This window comes from Pyrgilauda ruficollis, unplaced genomic scaffold, assembly GCF_017590135.1.
Source record: "Pyrgilauda ruficollis isolate IOZ18807 unplaced genomic scaffold, ASM1759013v1 scaffold5, whole genome shotgun sequence".
NCBI classification, from domain to species: domain Eukaryota; kingdom Metazoa; phylum Chordata; class Aves; order Passeriformes; family Passeridae; genus Pyrgilauda; species Pyrgilauda ruficollis.
Window position 1 is genome coordinate 17947449 of NW_024526599.1, and position 17924 is coordinate 17965372.

Genomic DNA, 17924 nt, shown 5'->3' on the forward strand with positions numbered 1-17924 from the left:
ACAAGTTCTGTCTTCATGTATTTGTTTGAATTGTATTGTTGATGGCTAAGAGTTTTGTAAGAATCAAGCAATACCATCTGCCATCTTCCCAAACTCATGTTTGTCTTTGCAACTCATACCATAAATATCTATACTCTGCTCACAATCTATTAAGTGGAACCCTCCTGGGAACTGAAAATCTATTTAATTTAGACAAAGACATTCTGCTGGTTTATTTCTTCCTGGTCTCTATTAGTTTCCTAGAACAGTAAAGGACATTTCTACTCACACTAGTTCAATCCGCTAACAGGATGACTTCGTAAGAAGATGGATAGCTCAATTAACAGTGCTTGATCCTTAAAACAGAGAGTCAAAAGCGGAGAGTATCAGGAACTCTCCCATCCTGATTGCTTCCCCACAAGATTGCTTGGGGGAAAAAAAAAACGACAAAGAGAAAGAACATTTTCACCCTATTCCTGTAATAGTTCCCCAAGTACACTCAACATGCCACTTCTTCCTTCAGAGAGCACCCTTAAGAAAAAAGGTCTCTATTCCCTTTCAAGTAAAGGGAATTTGACAAAGAGTAGTGAATGGAATTGAATAGCTGTGGACAGTGATGCTTAATACCCTCAGAAAACGATAGGTGGCCCAGGACAGTGGGAGGAGGCAGACAGGAAAGCTTTTAAAGCTCTTCTGCAATTGGGCAGTCCTTTCAGCACACCAGAGACAAGAATCTGCTCATGGCACGCAGACTCACCCACTACGAAATCCTTACCAATTACAGAACTCAGATGATATTCATGTCGGTAGACATCCACGTCTTCGAAGGGAATTAGCATTGAACTGTTCAGGCAAAATTCCCTGCTGTGTGTCCTGACCTCTTCAGGAAGATCAGCCTTTCTTTGGGTCTGAGGCACTCCACTCCCACACAGCCAGGTTTATTTTTCCTGGGCTGTACTTAGACAAATATTCTGAGGCCACTTTTTTTTCTCCTAATGACAGTTCTGAAGCTGTAGCAACCACTTAGGATGTTATATTGATATGCTTACTAGTCTGCAGACCATGTGACAGGCAGCAACATTCTTGTGACTGCCCTTCACCTTAGCAATTTCAATGCTGAAGGAAGAGCATTTTTAAAGGAATTATTTCTCCCTCCCCCCCAGATAATATTTCATTTCATAATTCATTAACAGGAAAAAATACTCTAGCAGATCTTGTTCTCAGACCACTAAGGAATTTGCAAGACTCTTGTTATTCAAATGGCATTTCAGATTGTTTTGCTTCTCTGCCATTTGGGACAAGAACTCCTGAAAATTGTACAGCCTGCATTGGCCAGTAAGTAAATTACTGCAGTGGCCAGTAAGTGATATTATATTATGGTTATCTCTGCTATTATATGCTAATATCTCTGGATATTATGGTTTTCTCTGCTGAGAAGGAATCTCTATGGCAAAATAGGAGGAGTTTTTCTGCTTCTGATTTCTGCTTCTTGGGGAGAGGAAGGAGCCTAGTTCTTGCTAGCCACAAGCCAGTAAAAGATACTTCTGACAGAAACCCAGCCTTTCTTCTTTAGCCTTTAGAAACTGGAGCACAACCAAAGACGAAGTTCAGTATACAAACTTTGTGTCGGTAGAGGAAAGAAAAAAACACCTCATGTGCATGGCAAACTTCTCTTTCTAAGTATATCCATCCTAACATGGACTTGACAAACACGTCCTTTTACAACAACCACTGGAATCCGGCACATCTTCCACAGTTTCCTACACTTAGTATGCCTAAACTCATAGCAAAAAATGCCTGAACCCTGCTCCACAACTTCTGTTGCTGTGTGCCAAGTGCAGCACTGTACCTCAGGCATTGCCCTCGTTCAGATTTGGCTGCGACATTCCAAGACTTCATACTTGATAAGACAGTGCAGCAGGAAGACCTGATGAGCTTACAAAGCTGTTTGGCTTAACACCAGACCAAATGACATAGCTATGAGGTGACAAGTGTCTTCAGAAATAACTGAGAAGTGTAATGTTTTTCTGAGGTGTCTCTTGTAAAGCAAATCCTTTAATGCATTACCCCTGCAAGAGAACAGCCTGAGCAATGTCTCACTGCTGACGTGTGCTGACTCACAAGCAGTTTATCAGTACACTGAGGCAGAGCACATCTCATGCTAAAATACAAACCTACAGGAGCAAAGAAGGTAACAGCTGGGTGCGCCTTTTGGTGGCAGCATTGTCCTAGACAAGCTTATACTGACTGCCACCACACACTCTTCTAAGGGGTCTTATTCCTGCAGAACTACAGATCTTATTCCTGAGTCTGGACAAATACCAGTTTTCTTTTCTGCTGATCTTTATGGCAGAGAGAAACATGAGGTAGGGCAAATGAGCATATTAAAAATTGTCTCTGCTTTTTGACTAGTAGGTTTCAGTATTTTCCTGACTGCTCCTTTATTTTTCCTCCTTTCCCTGCTGCAGCCTCACTGTGCCTCATCCGAGCACACAACTATGGGCTCTGCTTCATCTTGGCCTCTGCTGTTGTGAGCTCTGCCAGCACTGGCCTGGGCCCCTGCTGAATGTGCTGCACAGCTGAGGAGCACTGGATCTGCTCTGAGCCTTCCTGGGAATGCACATTTGACAGCTTGGGAAAGGGTTTTTTTTGATAATTACACTGGGTAATCATTCAAGAAGGAACTGAGTGCTTTTGAGGCATCTCTGGTGCACCTGTCTTGGAGCAGAGTTGGATACCTGCCTGCCTTTGAACTGCAGTCAGTGTAAGGCATGTAGCCTGCAAGGACCACGAGTCAGGGTGGGCTGTATTGTTCATGCAGTTTAAACAGAGAAAACATTGAATCCTCATCTTATACAGAGTTTAAAAATAGGCAATGAGTAGTAAGAAACCACAAAGGAAAAAGCCCTTGAACTCACCAACAGCATGCAGTTATTTCTAATTAAGGTGTGGAGACAACCTGATGAGTGTCTCATGCAATCCAAACTGTGCTAGGCTCCTCTTTGAAGTCTGCTTTACGGAGAGCACTGCGTCACAAGCAAAGCAAGTTTCACTTTGCCGCAAGCTGACAGCTGTGAAGTCTGTTTGTTACCGCGGTTGGCACGCTCCTTCTGCTGCACACAGCCGAGGTGGCAGTTCTTTGGCTCCGCATCTGCTGGGTCACCGCACTTCTGAATGCTCTTTGGACCACGTTTTAATTTAGCTACAGGTTACGCTATAAACACTTTTCAAAAAAGGCAAGGCTCAGTTCAACTGCCTTAGACTTGAGGACCAATGACAAACCCTTATGGGAACCTCCTCCTTCCTCGAACGAATTCCTAGAGAGAACTGCTAAGCTATCCACACTACAGTTTAGTTTTACCCCTTCAACCACCTTCAACAAAGATACAGCAAGGAGGAGAGTAGGACATAATTTAGACAGGAAAGGAACTTGACAGATTTATCTAACAGGGGGAGGATAAAACAAAACAAAACTTTCCTATGTCTGGTGGACTTTCATAGTATTTGTCAGAGTACCTGAATAAGCAGGTGTTTCTCCAACCCTTTTGCTCTTTATTGTCTTGGTTAATTTTCTTCTCTACAACATCTGCTGATAAAATCATCTTAATATCAGCCTCTCCTGGCCAACTGTAAACCAGATAATTTACTGCTTGTCCCCTACACCTCTGAACGCCAGTCCAAGAAGATGAGTTTAGCCTTACAATTCATACCAGCCCTTGGTTCAGGTGGACAATCAGGAACATTTAATCGTCATCTGTTGCTAGCCCTCTTCTGTCAGGAAATGTTTGGTATCAAAAAATTTGTAACTAAAAACACAATGCAAGCGACAAAGTCTCTATCTGCAAAGATTATATTAATATTTAAACCTGCTTTGACTGTTTCAAAGTCATATAAAATCTACCACTTCTGCAAAGCATTTTTTGTGTTAAAGTAATCTAATCTAACCTCCTATCCCACAAAAAATTCAAAAAATATGTGGATATTGGAGCAAAAAAAGGCAACAAACATCATGTGCCAATAATTTTATTTCCATTAAAATAAAATTTTAATTTGATTGTCTCATACATGGTTTAAGTTAGTACACATTAAACCCAAGCTACACATGGGAAAATCCAAAGTTTTGCTGCAGTTGCCATTTCACTATTCCCACAAAATTTTCCATTAAAAATTCTAATAAAAAACCATAAAAATCTCACATAGAAAGCAAATGTTACAAAGCAGTATGAAACCTCTGAAAGTTTTAGTACTGTTGAGATTTATGTTTAATGATTTTTGAAGCCAAAATAAAATAAAGATATTTTACTCAAAACTATTCTGTTGAGCTAGTATTATATTATGTACTATTAATCTTAGATGCAGTAGTTAAACATGCTAAACAGCATACCTATTAAGGATGAAATACTCCCAATAAGTTTGTAACATATAGAAAATGGGAAAATATAAATATATACTGGTTAATACAGATTCATTTAGCATATTTTTTCAGCCTCATTTTTTTCCTAAAAACCCTGTTAAAGTTTATGCATTTTTTTCCTACTAAGTACATGTAGCATTACTCAAAATTGCAGTATTACATTTATTAGATCTTGTGCAATAATATATGAAAGTAAGATCTTGTGAAATAAAGCAAGTAAAAGAATACAGAGATGAAGCAAAACTAGGTATAATCTATGATTTACATGTGTGTACACACATGCACAGGTAATACATTATTTTCCTGCAAGTGTCCTAAAAATTCATGTGGTGCCCAAGACTTTCACAAAACTCCTAACGACTTGAAGTATTTAGAGTATTTCAATAATAAACCATAAAATTGGAAAGCAGTACCTGTAACAGAAGTATAAGATGCATAAAAGGGAAAAGCAAAGCAAGCTGTATCATTCAAAAAGAAGAAACACCTTCTAGGCAGACTGGGAAGGAAAATATAACTGCATCTTATATATATTAACACAGAATCTTTACCAAAGACAGAATAATGCCATAATGTAAACAAACTGCATACCACAGCTCTTACTACTCAAACAGCACATATGCTAAAGGCAAGGTTCCCCAAGATAACCTAGGCTGCTTTCAGGTTACTTCTTTCAGCAGTAAACTTCATTACTAACCTGATTCAGAGCAACTTCTGCTGGGCAAATTTCTGCTCCTCTTACTCAGTCCCGAACTCCTGCTGTCATAAATAGAAGAGTAATGACTTAAAGTGATTTTATTAAAAGACTTGCTTTAAAAGCCAGCTGCAGATGGTGTGGGAGCCCTCAGTGTTGAGGGGTGGAGGCTTGGCAGCCCAGGTGATTGGAGGGCTGCTAGCTGGCTAGCTATTTGCCCAGCTAAGAGGCAGGGAGGGAAGCAGGGAATCTCGCTGGCATTCAGATAAATCCTGTCCGCTCTTCATGCCTTCATGACGCAAAACCCAACTAGAATGGCACTTCCTGCATTTAAAATGCCTGTGTCAGGGAAACTAGTCACACATTCTGAAGGAAATGCATGGGGAAATCCCACTGTGATACCCTTCCATTGCCCTTGTGAAAAACAAACTGGTTTTTGAAGCATATTGAAGGATGTTTTACAATGTTTTGAGACCTGAGTAAATTTTAGAAGAATACATGTAATTTTGAAAGTATTGCTGTGGCTAGAAGCAACACAGAAGGCTATTTACAGAGAAGGTTTAGAGCCCATTCTGTTGAACTGGGGTAGAGGTACCACAGATGATCTTCGCCTTTATATGGCTTGAAATGAAAAATGCTGAAGACTGGACTCAGAACAAGCCAAACATTCCTGTGACATAACCAATAAATAAACCTGAGTTTCTTAAAAATTAGCCTCCAGAATAAACCAAACCCCGATGTATAATTTTCAGCTCTATTTTTATTACTTCCAATGGCAGACAACCCTACTCCAAACATGTAGTAGTATTTCCAGCCAGTATTGTTCACAGCCTATTGTTTCCTTCTAAACACTCATGTTTCAATCACTTTAGTTTTGTTCCGGTAACATAACATAAACATTGCAGAGAAAAGTGCTATGCTTCTCATCATTAAAAAGTATTTCATAGGAAAATATGTAGAAAAACACATTGTGTAGCAGCCCATTTCAACTTTCTCTCAGCTTTTACTTTTCCCTTAGTGCAAAGTCTGCCAGTGCTCCAGCAGCAGAGCTTCTTTTTTTTGCTTCATGAATAGCCCTACTTCCTGCAGCCACACACAAGGGAAGAATACAAGCTTTCCTCAGTTCTCCAAGATCCAAGCAGAAATGCATCCAAGAAAGTATGCTTCACAAGGATGGGCTGTGTTTCAAGAAAGGAGTCCAGCTTACGTTACGCAAGCCAATTATCTTCTGACAGGCAAAAACATATTAAGAGAAAAGGTCTTTGTTGCTGAAGGTCTGCTGATGACAATGCTAATGATTCTCCTCATGTTGACTTCATCCTTGTTAAAGATGAACTTTATCTCTTGCACAGTTAATACACGATCAGAAGATAGAAACAAGAAGTTATGCTACAGGTTAGGTTTCTTGTGCAGAAATGCACGACAACCACTTTTAAGGAACATCACTCTGACCTGTGACAATATCTAGGCATTTTTTTAATCAAACTAGCACTCTCTAACAAGTCTATGAGTGACTCAAGAATTACTCAGGTGGTTCTTGAATATCTCCAGTGAAGAAGACTCTGAATCTCTCTGAGCAATCTCTGACCATGCTGTGGTCACCTGCACAGTAAAGAACTTCTTCCCCATATTTAGCTAGAACTTCCTGTGCATCGTTTTCTGCCCATTGCCTCTTGTCTTGTTGCTTATCTCCTATCTGTGATAACAATTCATCCCTGGTAACACCAGTACACTTATGGATCATTACAATGACAGGACTGGGATGCTTTGGCTTATCTGACTTTCTAAAACTTAATCCTGAGAACAGTAACACACAGAAGCTACACTGCTAAAGGCATTTAAACCTAGGCCCCTCCTGGCTCCCAGTCAAGACGCAGGGAGCACACTGGCTGGTGAAATAAAGTGACTTATATCTGCCCCACCTTGACCTAGCACTGTGGGGTAGATCAGTATATCCCCATTACGCAGTGTTTGGATCAAAGGTCCCAGGGACACTCAGACATAGTTTTGGGTGTGTTTTCAGTAACACATGCTCAAAACTACAAGAACACCGTGTTGCCACCCAGCAAAGGTAATTTTTGTAGATTCAGCTGAGAGCTGTATCTGTGTGGCTGAGGGTGTGTGACAAAGCAGCATGAGAGAGATGATCATAAAGGGCTGGGTCTAGTGGGGGGATCAGTGAAGGATGCCAGAAATGCTCTTCTTTGGACAAGCCTGAGCAGACAAGAGTGCTGTCTGGTGGCAACTTCCTGGATAGCATATCCAGCTTCTCTGTCAGAGGAGATTATTGTTTCTCTCCAGGAAAGAGCTGTGGTAGATCCACTCTGTGGCTCCCGGTTTCCTTCCAGTTACAAATCCAGCTGTGTTCGGACCAACAATATTAAGTTCTGACTTTAGAGACTTTTTTGCTCCTTAGAAACTACATCACTTGGATTAATCTAAAGAGACTCATCTAAGAGGTCTCTGATTTACATACCCCAATGACTTTTCTAGCACATTCTTTGCATTAAAAAGTTGATCAGGAATTCTCTTCTTGCCAAGAAACAGTTGGCCACATTAGAGGAAATTAACTGAAGGACAAAATTATTTTATTTTCCTATGAAAGGCTCCTTTTAAGGCTTTCCCTTAGAGTATGAACATCTTTTTATATAGTTATGCAGAAATCCATGCTCAGAGGATTTTAATTTTACAAAAAAACCCCCAAACAAATAATTTAGGAACTTGCACAAACTGAAACAGAGTTCTCAGATGCCCAAGTGACAAAGTGATTAAAAGCTGCTCTGTTGTTGATTCTGTCTCACATGCACAGCTATGGGCTGAGGAGTTTTACATAACTAGAAGTGCTAACTGTGCACACGCATATCCATGTGCTTGCCCATATAATTCACCAAAGTTAAACATGAACAAAGGTGCTTGCAGGCCCAGGCCTTAATGAACCACGGCAATCTCTCCACTTTGCAACCAACTGTAACCAACTCTTGTCCTGCACAATGACAAAGAAACACATGTTTTGTACACTTTGTGCAGCTCTAATGGGTTAGGAGAAGATGTACTGGTATTCATAAGTGGATTCATCAAGTAGCCAGCAAGAATCTTTTCAGGATAAAGTAATTACATTTTAGTGGTTGTGATTTGTGATTCTGAGAATAAAAATCCAGTGCAATCTGTGTGCTAATCTACACAAGATGATCATAAACATTCAAGAGAGAAAGAATCTTTATAAAGCTTAACAGTAGTGTAGGCTGTCTCTGTAATGTTATGACAAGATCATTTCTGAAGAGAATAAATTACAATTCAAGACTTTTAAAAGGACTTCCTATTTATTAAAATAAAAATATGCTTATTTTAGATTGCTTCTCATGGTTTAAGCAGATTACTAAAACTAGTTCCTACAAAATATTGTACAGATTAAAATAAAATTGTCACTTACCAAGTCCCTCAACTTTAATAATTCTTTTTTCAGTTTGTACTTAGGAAAATACCTCAAATCCTGAACTTCTGTAAGATAAATTTACAAAAAATAAACACATACTACTAGACTAATCCAGGCACTAAGAATAAACCTGAAATCCCGCATAATTTCATATGTAGCAGGAAGAAGGGCTACATCAACACAAATTCCAGTTAGTTTTTTTTAATCCAGGAATGAGTAATTTAACCTAATATTAAGCATGCCCCAAACAGCAACTAGCTGCTTTTTGCTGAATTCCAAATATTCCCAGGGGTCTAAAGGAAATTTTTTTAGTGCTGTCTCACAGTGCTGTCCCTAAGTCTAAAATCAGATTTTTCAAGAAGGAAAGTAACTATTTAAAGCCATACTTTCTATTAAAAAAAATCCACACATACTTTTTTGGCCTTGAATACAGGATAAATATAGACAGAAAACTGAGATTAAAAAGTTTGTAATATATACAAAGAAAAACCAAGAAAATCAAATTTAAAACTAAGACTTGATCTGTAACTGAAAATAAACTATGATGCTATGTCTTGCCAAAACTGAAATGATTCTGTTTTCCATCTCCTTGGACACCTGGGAAAGGTGTGTCAGATGCAGCTCCACATTGCAGCTTGGGCAGGAGCAGGAAAAGGCACCACCAGCCAGCTGAAGCTTGAGTACACTTCTCTCTCAGAGGCAGGAAGTTACAAACAGGCTTTCAGTAAGAGCAAGGACAAAGATCTAACAGAAAACAAACTATTCAGGCATGGTGGATTTTTTGTGGTGTAAGCTATTGGGTAACATCTTACTCTGCTTTTTTTATAAGCCTGTTTGAAATTACAACACACTGGACTGAAGCAAACGTTAAAAAAAAAATGAAAAAAGTATTCAATTTCTGACAACAGTCCATGTTTGAGCCAAAAGTGTGATTGCACATCTAAAGGCCACTTAGATAGGTAATTAGGCACATTTCATCCCAGCCTATGTACATTCAACTGACATTTAAAAGTAGTACTTAATGTCAAAAAAGACAGAACACCAAGCCTTTTTACCCAAATAATGAGGCTTTGGCTTATTAATTATTAAAAGTTGTATTATCATGTAGGGAGATAATAGTTTTTTAGTTATTTTGAATGTGCCTCATTTACAACTTTTTAAGGTCACCCTGTTCCAGATATCGCTTTCTTCACTACCTGAATTAACCAACTGAAAGTTTATTTCCCAATCCTTCTCTAATACAGGACTTCCTCTGACATACTGTTGTTCACCCCAGCCAATCAATCTCTTTCTTCAGTTTACTTGCATTTTTTATTGCTGGAATATTGGTGAGGGATTTTGGTTTTTTGGTTTTGGGGGGTTTTTTTGGTTTTTTTTTTTTTTGAGGTTTGGTTTTTTGTTTGTTTGTTTGTATGTCTTTTCTGGTTTTGTTTTTATTTTTCTTTAAAAATTTTTCAACTGGAAAAGCAAAAAATTATCTTTTTTCCCTGTATCAAAAAGGGAAATCTTTCTACTTACTATCTTTAATTAACATGTTTTTTCTACAAAAAACAATTTCATGCAGAAAATTTCTATTAAATCCGTTCCTACTTAAGAATAATTTTCCACTCTGGAAAATGATATGAAGGTTGCTTTTTTCACTTACTCTTTTTAATCAGTAACAGAGCTTTACCTTTCACCCCATGGTTACCAAGTTTTCACTAACAGCCTCTTGTGTAAGACACAAGCAAAAGCCTCTCAGAAAGTTAAATCAGATCAATTCCCTGTATTCTGTTCTGTTGAAAACCTGACAGAATCAAAAAAAAAAAAAAAACTCTGAAAAATTAGTAGAGATGTATTTACAAATACAGTCCTGGAATATTTTTTTCTGGGATATTAGGAAAGATACAATGACTGCAGGATCAAATTTAAGTCCAAACATTTCCCTGATGAAAATTTTACTGATTTGCACAAAGCTGGTGATTCTCTAAAAGGAACTTAGACACTGGTTTTAAAGTAGAAATAGTGAGAATCTTTTCACTTGCATAAAATCCTGAGGCAGTTTCTAGAATATCTGTAGAATTTGTATTTTTTAAATGGCTTTGCCTGTGTACTCCTGGGGGCTTCCACAGGGGAGATGAAAGCCCCCCAGAATAGCCTAATTTCATGGTGCAGGAGTGGAAATTAAGCAAAGAACTAATGATTCACCTCATTTCTCTCTCCTCCCTTCCCAGTCTTGGCTAGCTGGTTTGATGGCTTAGGTAGCACCAACTCCAGGGGTTCCTACTCTGCTGGGTTGTCCATCCCTCTCAGCCAATCTCACCAGTGCACCATACACTAATGGGCTCCACTGGGTCTTTTTGTTTTAAAAAACAGTGCAGTTAATATTCTGTGCCGAGTCACTAAAACCATTTAAAGTAACTCAATTTCGTATGTATTAAAAAGGGGCCTTTCCCCCTGTTTTCCGTGGGGGCCAAGAAAGGAACAAGAGTGCGTGGAGAAGAAAGAAAAGCTGAATATATATAATTTAAGACTAAAAGAAATCACAGATGATCCCAGAAACAGCCTCACAAGAATATCATGGAGCAGGGGAAGGAAGGGAATTCCTATTACACATCTTATTTGTTTCTATATGAGTTTTTAAGGCACATGGAAAAGATGCCATCTCAAACAGTTTACAAAAACCCAAGAAAAATCTATGTCTAATCAAGGTGTCACAACTTTCTCATAATGGAACGTCTAAAATGAAGCATGTTTTAATTATTGGCCAATTACAAGAGTTTTTGAAATTTAAGTTTGCTTTCATTTGCTTATAGAAATCCAAGAATAAGATGCACAATATTTATATTCCAAATTTCTTTTATCTTAAGCCAAAGGCTGTAAGAATTAATTTAAGGGACTCTTGCATAAAAGTTTTGAAAAATCTCCTTTGAAACCAAATATTACTATGAAATAATGGCTAAGTATTTACATCAGGATTATTCACTGGTCTGTACTGGACTTTAAATATTAAATCAGAGCTTGCTTCCATTCTGTGTGAAAATGGAACTGTGATATGCCCAGCACCACTGCCACACATGGCACACACTAGACATAACATGTCTGCTAAGTGCACTGCTGTGATTTATTTTAGGTTTATACATCAGAACAATACAAAACAACATAAACAGAAAGGGTTAGTTCACAGGATATAAATAAGCTGCATCTGCAATGCTTAATCCCAGAAGCATTAAACAGCATTCTGTGGTCTGAAGTTACTGCTGTTAAAACCACTCCCGGATTCCTCACAGGTACTTTCTGCACCCTGCAAAATCAAACGCCACTTATTTCAAATATGGAATCTCCAGAACAATAAGCCCCTGCAAAGTCACTAGAGCAATCCCATTACAGAGCACTACCCTTTGACATTAAATGTGGACACTCTAGACAGACATTCTCAATATATACTGTACATATCAAGATCATATAAATCCAAATTTAACATGATTTATAACTGAGATACCTAATGCCAGAGCATTCCCTTTTCATTCTTGGCTTTAAATAGCACCACTACATTTAATGCTTCGGGAACAGAGTTTGAAGAACATTACAACCTTCAACTGGGTAATTTTTTGGAAAGACTTTCAAATTTCTCAGTATTTTTTAAGCAAGTGAATAAACAGCTTGACTGCATAAAATATCTTACAAGTAGAATATGACTAAGACTTCAAACACAGCAAAAGCCAGTACTGTTCTTGACAGTTGCCCACTGAGATCCTGCTGACAGATTTCCAGGGTGGTTAGCAATATGTACAGCAAGTAACCCTAACCAGGCTTTCCAGAGAGCCTGAACAGGCTGCAGAGCTCCATGATGTAACATAACATAGCATACCCTCAACATCTTTTGACAGCTCATCAAAAACGCTCTGTGAGCTTCCATTAAGAAAGCGGTATCTATTGTATTTTGATCAAATCACAGCTGTGCATGACACTTGCATAATTGTGATTAAGACATGCTTCCAGATCCATGCAGATTTTACATAACCTATGAAGACCAAAACATTGGCAGGTCTGCCTGAAGAAACCAGACCTCTTGGAATAAATCCACGTTCAGCAACATCACGAGAATCATTTCAAGCAGAGCATTGAAGAAGCACAAGCACTGGTTCATAAAGCAATAAGTAACCTGTAAATTATCACGAGAATCATTTCAGCAGAGCATTGAAGGACAAGCACTGGTTCATAAAGCAATAAGTAACCTGTAAATAATAAATAACATACAGAATAGCACAAACATTTGAGAGAAAAATCCAACTCAGGTGTTCATGGGTGTTTCTGTGCTCCCAGCCAGCTGCACAATAGTTCTTTACTTGCAACTTTATCTTCAATATAAATCATCTGGAGGTACTGAAAAAGCAAACAGTTTAGCAGTTCCACAGTTTTTCCAGGAGGCAGTTCTACTTATAAAAATCAAAAGTCATTTGGGCATAAAATTGCATTTACTCCACCTATGAAGTTACTTTGTTGTCTACCAAAGAGCCCAGAGGAACAAACCACATGAATGTTGCCTGCAGTAATGTACTTGCAGTACTGACTGATGATGTACCAGTTAAATACTAGCAAATGTGTTTTCAGTGTAATTTGTGTCACAGAGCAAATAGGAAGTTGTTGGGACAACCATTACTTCTCCCACATGAAGATCGGGTGAAATACAAATTTCCAATTTTATTTTGTTGTTGCAACAGAAGATCCCATAAATGTATAACTTTTTATTCTATCTTCAGCAAACACAAAGCATCTCAATAAACATTCCATACCACCTCCTCCCCTCAGTAACTTTCTTCCCTTGCCATATCCAATGATCCTGAATGGCATGACCAACATTAGACTGAAAAGGTCAGGGAAAATCACACAGATCATTTCCTCAAACATCCTCTTCTAACTAAGGTGTACTGAACACAAGCAATACAGAACATCAAGCCCATTTAGTTACCAACTTCTCTCATATTTGCTCTTCAAGTCTATGTTCATATATTTCTTCTCTTCTTATCTTTCACTGCAATAAGTAGAGTAGCTGTCACTAAGGAGATCCTTCCACATATGTTGGGTGTATGTGGTTTTGTGTGTATTCATGAGCACAAACTACATTATTTCCTAGTTCCTACTATGCAAAAAGATACTTTTATTATGGCTGGATTGCAATTTTGGAGTAAAAGTGTTCTGCTTGCTCACTTTCTTCTCATGAGCTCTGGAAGCAACAAAAACAAACTGAGTTCTGGCTACCCATGTGAGCAGAGGTGGGGTCTGGCCACAACACATTCCTTACCTGCTCCAGGAGAAAAAGGAGGCCAGGATAGAGTCAGTCTCAAGGGCCAAACCCAGAGAACAAGCCGCCAGTTGAAATGCAATGGTATGGGAAATTACAGGCAGGAAAGAGCAGACATCTCATTTTAGCAGCTGCTTGCAAAAAGCTTCAGACATCAGGTACCTGGTTTCATAGAGTAACTAGAATACAACCCCAAAGGGGTAAAATACTGAATGGAAAATGTCATAGAAATTCTTCTGATTTCAAAATGCCACCACTTCCCTTACTAGTACTAGATGGAATATTTCAGCAACCTACTGATTTTTCTTGAACCTGATCACTGGTTAATACCACCTGCAAATGATACATGTTCTCATAGTGCAAAAAAAAAAAAAATAGGCATGAAGAGTAAGTACATATTCCTCATAGAAACACTATTAAAACATGAATCTTTAATTTTTTGTACACCAGCAACAGATACTCAAAAATGAATTTTGTTACATAAAATTATTATCATCAACGTTAAATCCTTCATGCCTGATCTAAAAAACATTCTTAGCTAGTTTCAATGACAATCAATGCATCAGCAAGAATACCTTGGCTAAGACCCTTTCTCACCTATGCATTCCTTTATTGGCCTTCAGAAAATGCCATTTTGACATTTGTCAAACTATTGCTCTTTATTTCTGTCCCTAGAAACTTACCTAGCAATGCACATGCATATCTCATGCATCTCAATTTCCAGCAGCTGAAGAGGCTTAAGAAGAACCAAATGTTCCCTATGATCAGACTCCCATAACTTCCAGCTACTTTCTTTTATTTCCCTGTATTTTTGACCTTTTATTTCTACATTTCACATACATACTAGGTTCAAATTTTCATTATTTTCTGCCTACTTTAATCATGATTCATCAGACAGGAAAATACTGTGATACAGTAATTGCTCCACTATGAAAATATTCTTGAAAATGTTTTAAATTGCTTCCAGCTATATAGTAGAATTGTTTGTTTTGGCTCAAAAAAGAACCCTAACATAATTCTAATGTTTAGAAGAAAAACAATTTAGAAATACTTTGATGATAACAGAAGGAAAATCATGGCTGTTCTTCAGCATTTTTCCACTGAAATCTAAAAATAAGTCGAAAGACCAAAATACCTTCAGTTTTACAAGCTTTATGTAGCCTTCTCAAACAAACCATCCAGAGATCAACATCTGTTATTGAACTGCCCAAAACATTATCTATCAATTTTTTTTTGTAAAGAGGGGGAAAAAAGAATAAAAATGCAGCAATTACTAGTCCGTGCACCATCCATTAGTAACAACATGATTCTTTCGGCTTATTTGGTCTGCAATAACAAACCATTTTGAAAAAAAATGTCCTTGTTAAATGCTATCAATCTGGTATACTTCAAAGACAAATAACAAGCCTAACTGAAGTAACAAAATGGGATGGAAGTCTGCAAATTCGAGGTAGGAAGTCTGGGTCTAGATAAAAGAATATGAAGAACAAAAAGCTCCTTGTGATTTTCTGGATTAAGAGCAGCTATGTACTTCCTAGCAAAGTTTCAGTGGTGCACAATTTGGACATGGTTTTTCATGCTAGCCAAACGTAGCTTTAGAAATCTATTATTATACACACAGCAGAATTTCTGGCTAGAACAAAAGGTAAAAAAATCAACCTTGAAGATAATCCAGGTGACTCACCTGGAATTAATTGTCATCTTCTTCTGATTTAGGCAGGGATTTATTCCCTGAAGTCTAAGTTCCTCACTATTTCCAAACTCTACATGCACAAAACTTTAAAAAAGAAGACAAAACTCAATGAAATCTGATGCTCTGCTTCAGCACTGCAGATACTTAAGGAAACCGGCATAGCAGCCTGCCTGTTGTGTACAAAACATCTGTAATTACTTTACCTCTAAATGATGGTAGATGTTCTACCTCCTCGTGTATAACTCTCCAGTAGCACAAGCAGTTGTCCGACCTCACCCTGGTTATCCCTAAAGATTAACTGGATGATGACACTACAGTCTCTTGCTGATGTAATGTAGAGAGAAATTTTTGAAAACTGAGAGTACAAGTCTGAAAAAGAAAACTGCTGTTCTTCTAGCCATGCACCATAAACAGGTATCTCTTCTGAAATTTTCAAGACAACTCATTTTACATGTGAACTATTAGCTAGGTACTGTCCTGAGCAGGAAAGCTAAGACTTCACAAGGATACAGATGGACACATTTCACTTACTCTGCAATTCCCAATAGTTGCAAAGAGAAATGAAAACAAAAAAACAAAACAAACTCCAAATCATTAGAACTGATCAATTATCTTCAAAAGAGGCCTTTTAAGGCTGGTTTTTCCTGATGGGGATTACAAAACCCACCACAAACAGCAGACAACTACGTGGGAGCCAGGCATACTTCTGAAAGGGTGTTCAGGGCAGGCCAACAGCAAATGGATGAATTGTCCAGAGCAGAAAAAAATATGTTTACTCCTGAAAGATATTGGTGGACTCTGCACTGGACTGCAATGATCCATAAGAAACTGGTGACAGCTATTAAGCCAAAACATGAGAAAATGAGAAAAAGGCAGTAGAGCTACTGAGCCCAGAGATCAAACAGAACAAAGATAGCTACTCCTTCAGAAAAAAAGACTCTTTTAAAATTTTATTTATAACTTTGGTCTCTGATGATAGTTGTATGAGTGTGTGACACTAGAAACTTTGTCATGATCCAGACATAAATTATCAAAAGAGCAGCAAATACATCTGAGACAGCAGACACTTTACCATTTCATGCCTATCACCATAAAATATACACCGGGATATACGACATGATGACATGCCATGACTTCTTCAGAATTAATTTCGTGCATCCTTTCATTCTACTTGTTCCTAGTTCTGTAATACAAACTCTGAAAAAACCAAACCTCTCAGAAAGCTATTTCATATGGTTAAAGTTATGTTCTGCTAACAGGGTCTCTTCAAAGACAAGACATAAACAGAGCATGAAAATACCATTCAGCTGGGGAAATTGTTGAAACTGTGAGTATGGCTCTTCCTAAACTTAGCTTAACTCAATTTGTTTACATTGCTTCTTTTCTTCTCCCCTTTCTTCCAAAAAAGACAAAATACCAAACAAAATAATGTTCACAGTTTTAACTGCTTGGAAGTAAAACAAAGCACATTCATTAGAATTTGTGTAAAAGCAAGGAGATGGATTCTAAGTGAATGTATGCTGTGTTCAGAGCATTTCTTTGTTCAAAATTTAAATTTATCAAACTGACTATATGGCACACAAAGAAAGCACAAGTAACAAGCACATGCTGGATCAGAGGCTCTTTGAAAAGTGCAATCAAGACCAGGTGAGCAGTCATGGATAAGAAGGAGTTAATTTTTGGCATTGGTGTGAATTTTGGAACAGTATAAAAGATCAAAAAGAAGATACTTACCATAAAGGTTATGATATCACTACTTCCTCAAAATGAATTTAACATCTCCCTAAGAATGTAACTGGGTATTACATGGACTTCTACTCCTAGGCTGGCCATCAGATGTTAGCCACAAATTATTCTGTATGACATCTATGCTTAATACAATTTATCAATGTTCAGAGACAGCCAAAATTATATGCAACAGAATGACCAATCTGAAGGGAAATATTTTTAACACTTAGAGTAACAGAAAATCTTCTAAAAAAAAAAAAAAGAAAAAAGGAAGAAGAGGAAGGGGAAGGAGGAAGAAGAAGAAAGAAGAAGAACGGAAAAAGGAAAAATGAAAGGGAAATGGAAAAAGGAAAGGTAAAAGGAAAAAGGTTGGGCTGTATCTTATAAGCAAATTTCTGTCAGCTTTACAGATTTTAAGCAGAGTTTTGAGAGTTTTGTATTATTACTAACAGTAAAATGACTTGGTGACCCCATTTATTTGTATAATTCTTGAGGTTGATGTGACTCAAATTCACGGAACTAATTTGTCTGGATAACAGCTTTACAAAGGTTCTGAAGAGTCTAGACATTTTCACTGTGGGAAAAAAAGATGCACAATCCATTTTATGCAAACTTTACAAGTAATATCCTGCAGTCATCCTGTCATATTACAAATTGTACTTCTAAAGTCAACAGCAGATAAACTAAAGCATTTGAAAGTAG

The 17924-nt window shown here is 37.8% G+C and overlaps 1 protein-coding gene across 11 annotated transcripts in view; it reads right to left on the reverse strand.

Moving 5' to 3' along the window:
- Positions 1 to 17924, reverse strand: part of SLC7A2 (solute carrier family 7 member 2) — a 53621-nt gene that overhangs the window by 21598 nt on the left and 14099 nt on the right. For 5 of the 11 annotated variants that reach the window (XM_041479699.1, XM_041479698.1, XM_041479694.1 and 2 more), the window contains one exon: positions 5088 to 5149. The exons of 4 other annotated variants lie outside the window; for them this stretch is intronic. The gene's annotated coding sequence lies outside the window, so the exon portion shown is untranslated. Of the gene's footprint in view, positions 1 to 5087; positions 5150 to 8514; positions 8531 to 17924 lie in introns of those variants that run through there. 2 more of the 11 variants (XM_041479700.1, XM_041479695.1) reach the window with 2 other exon arrangements.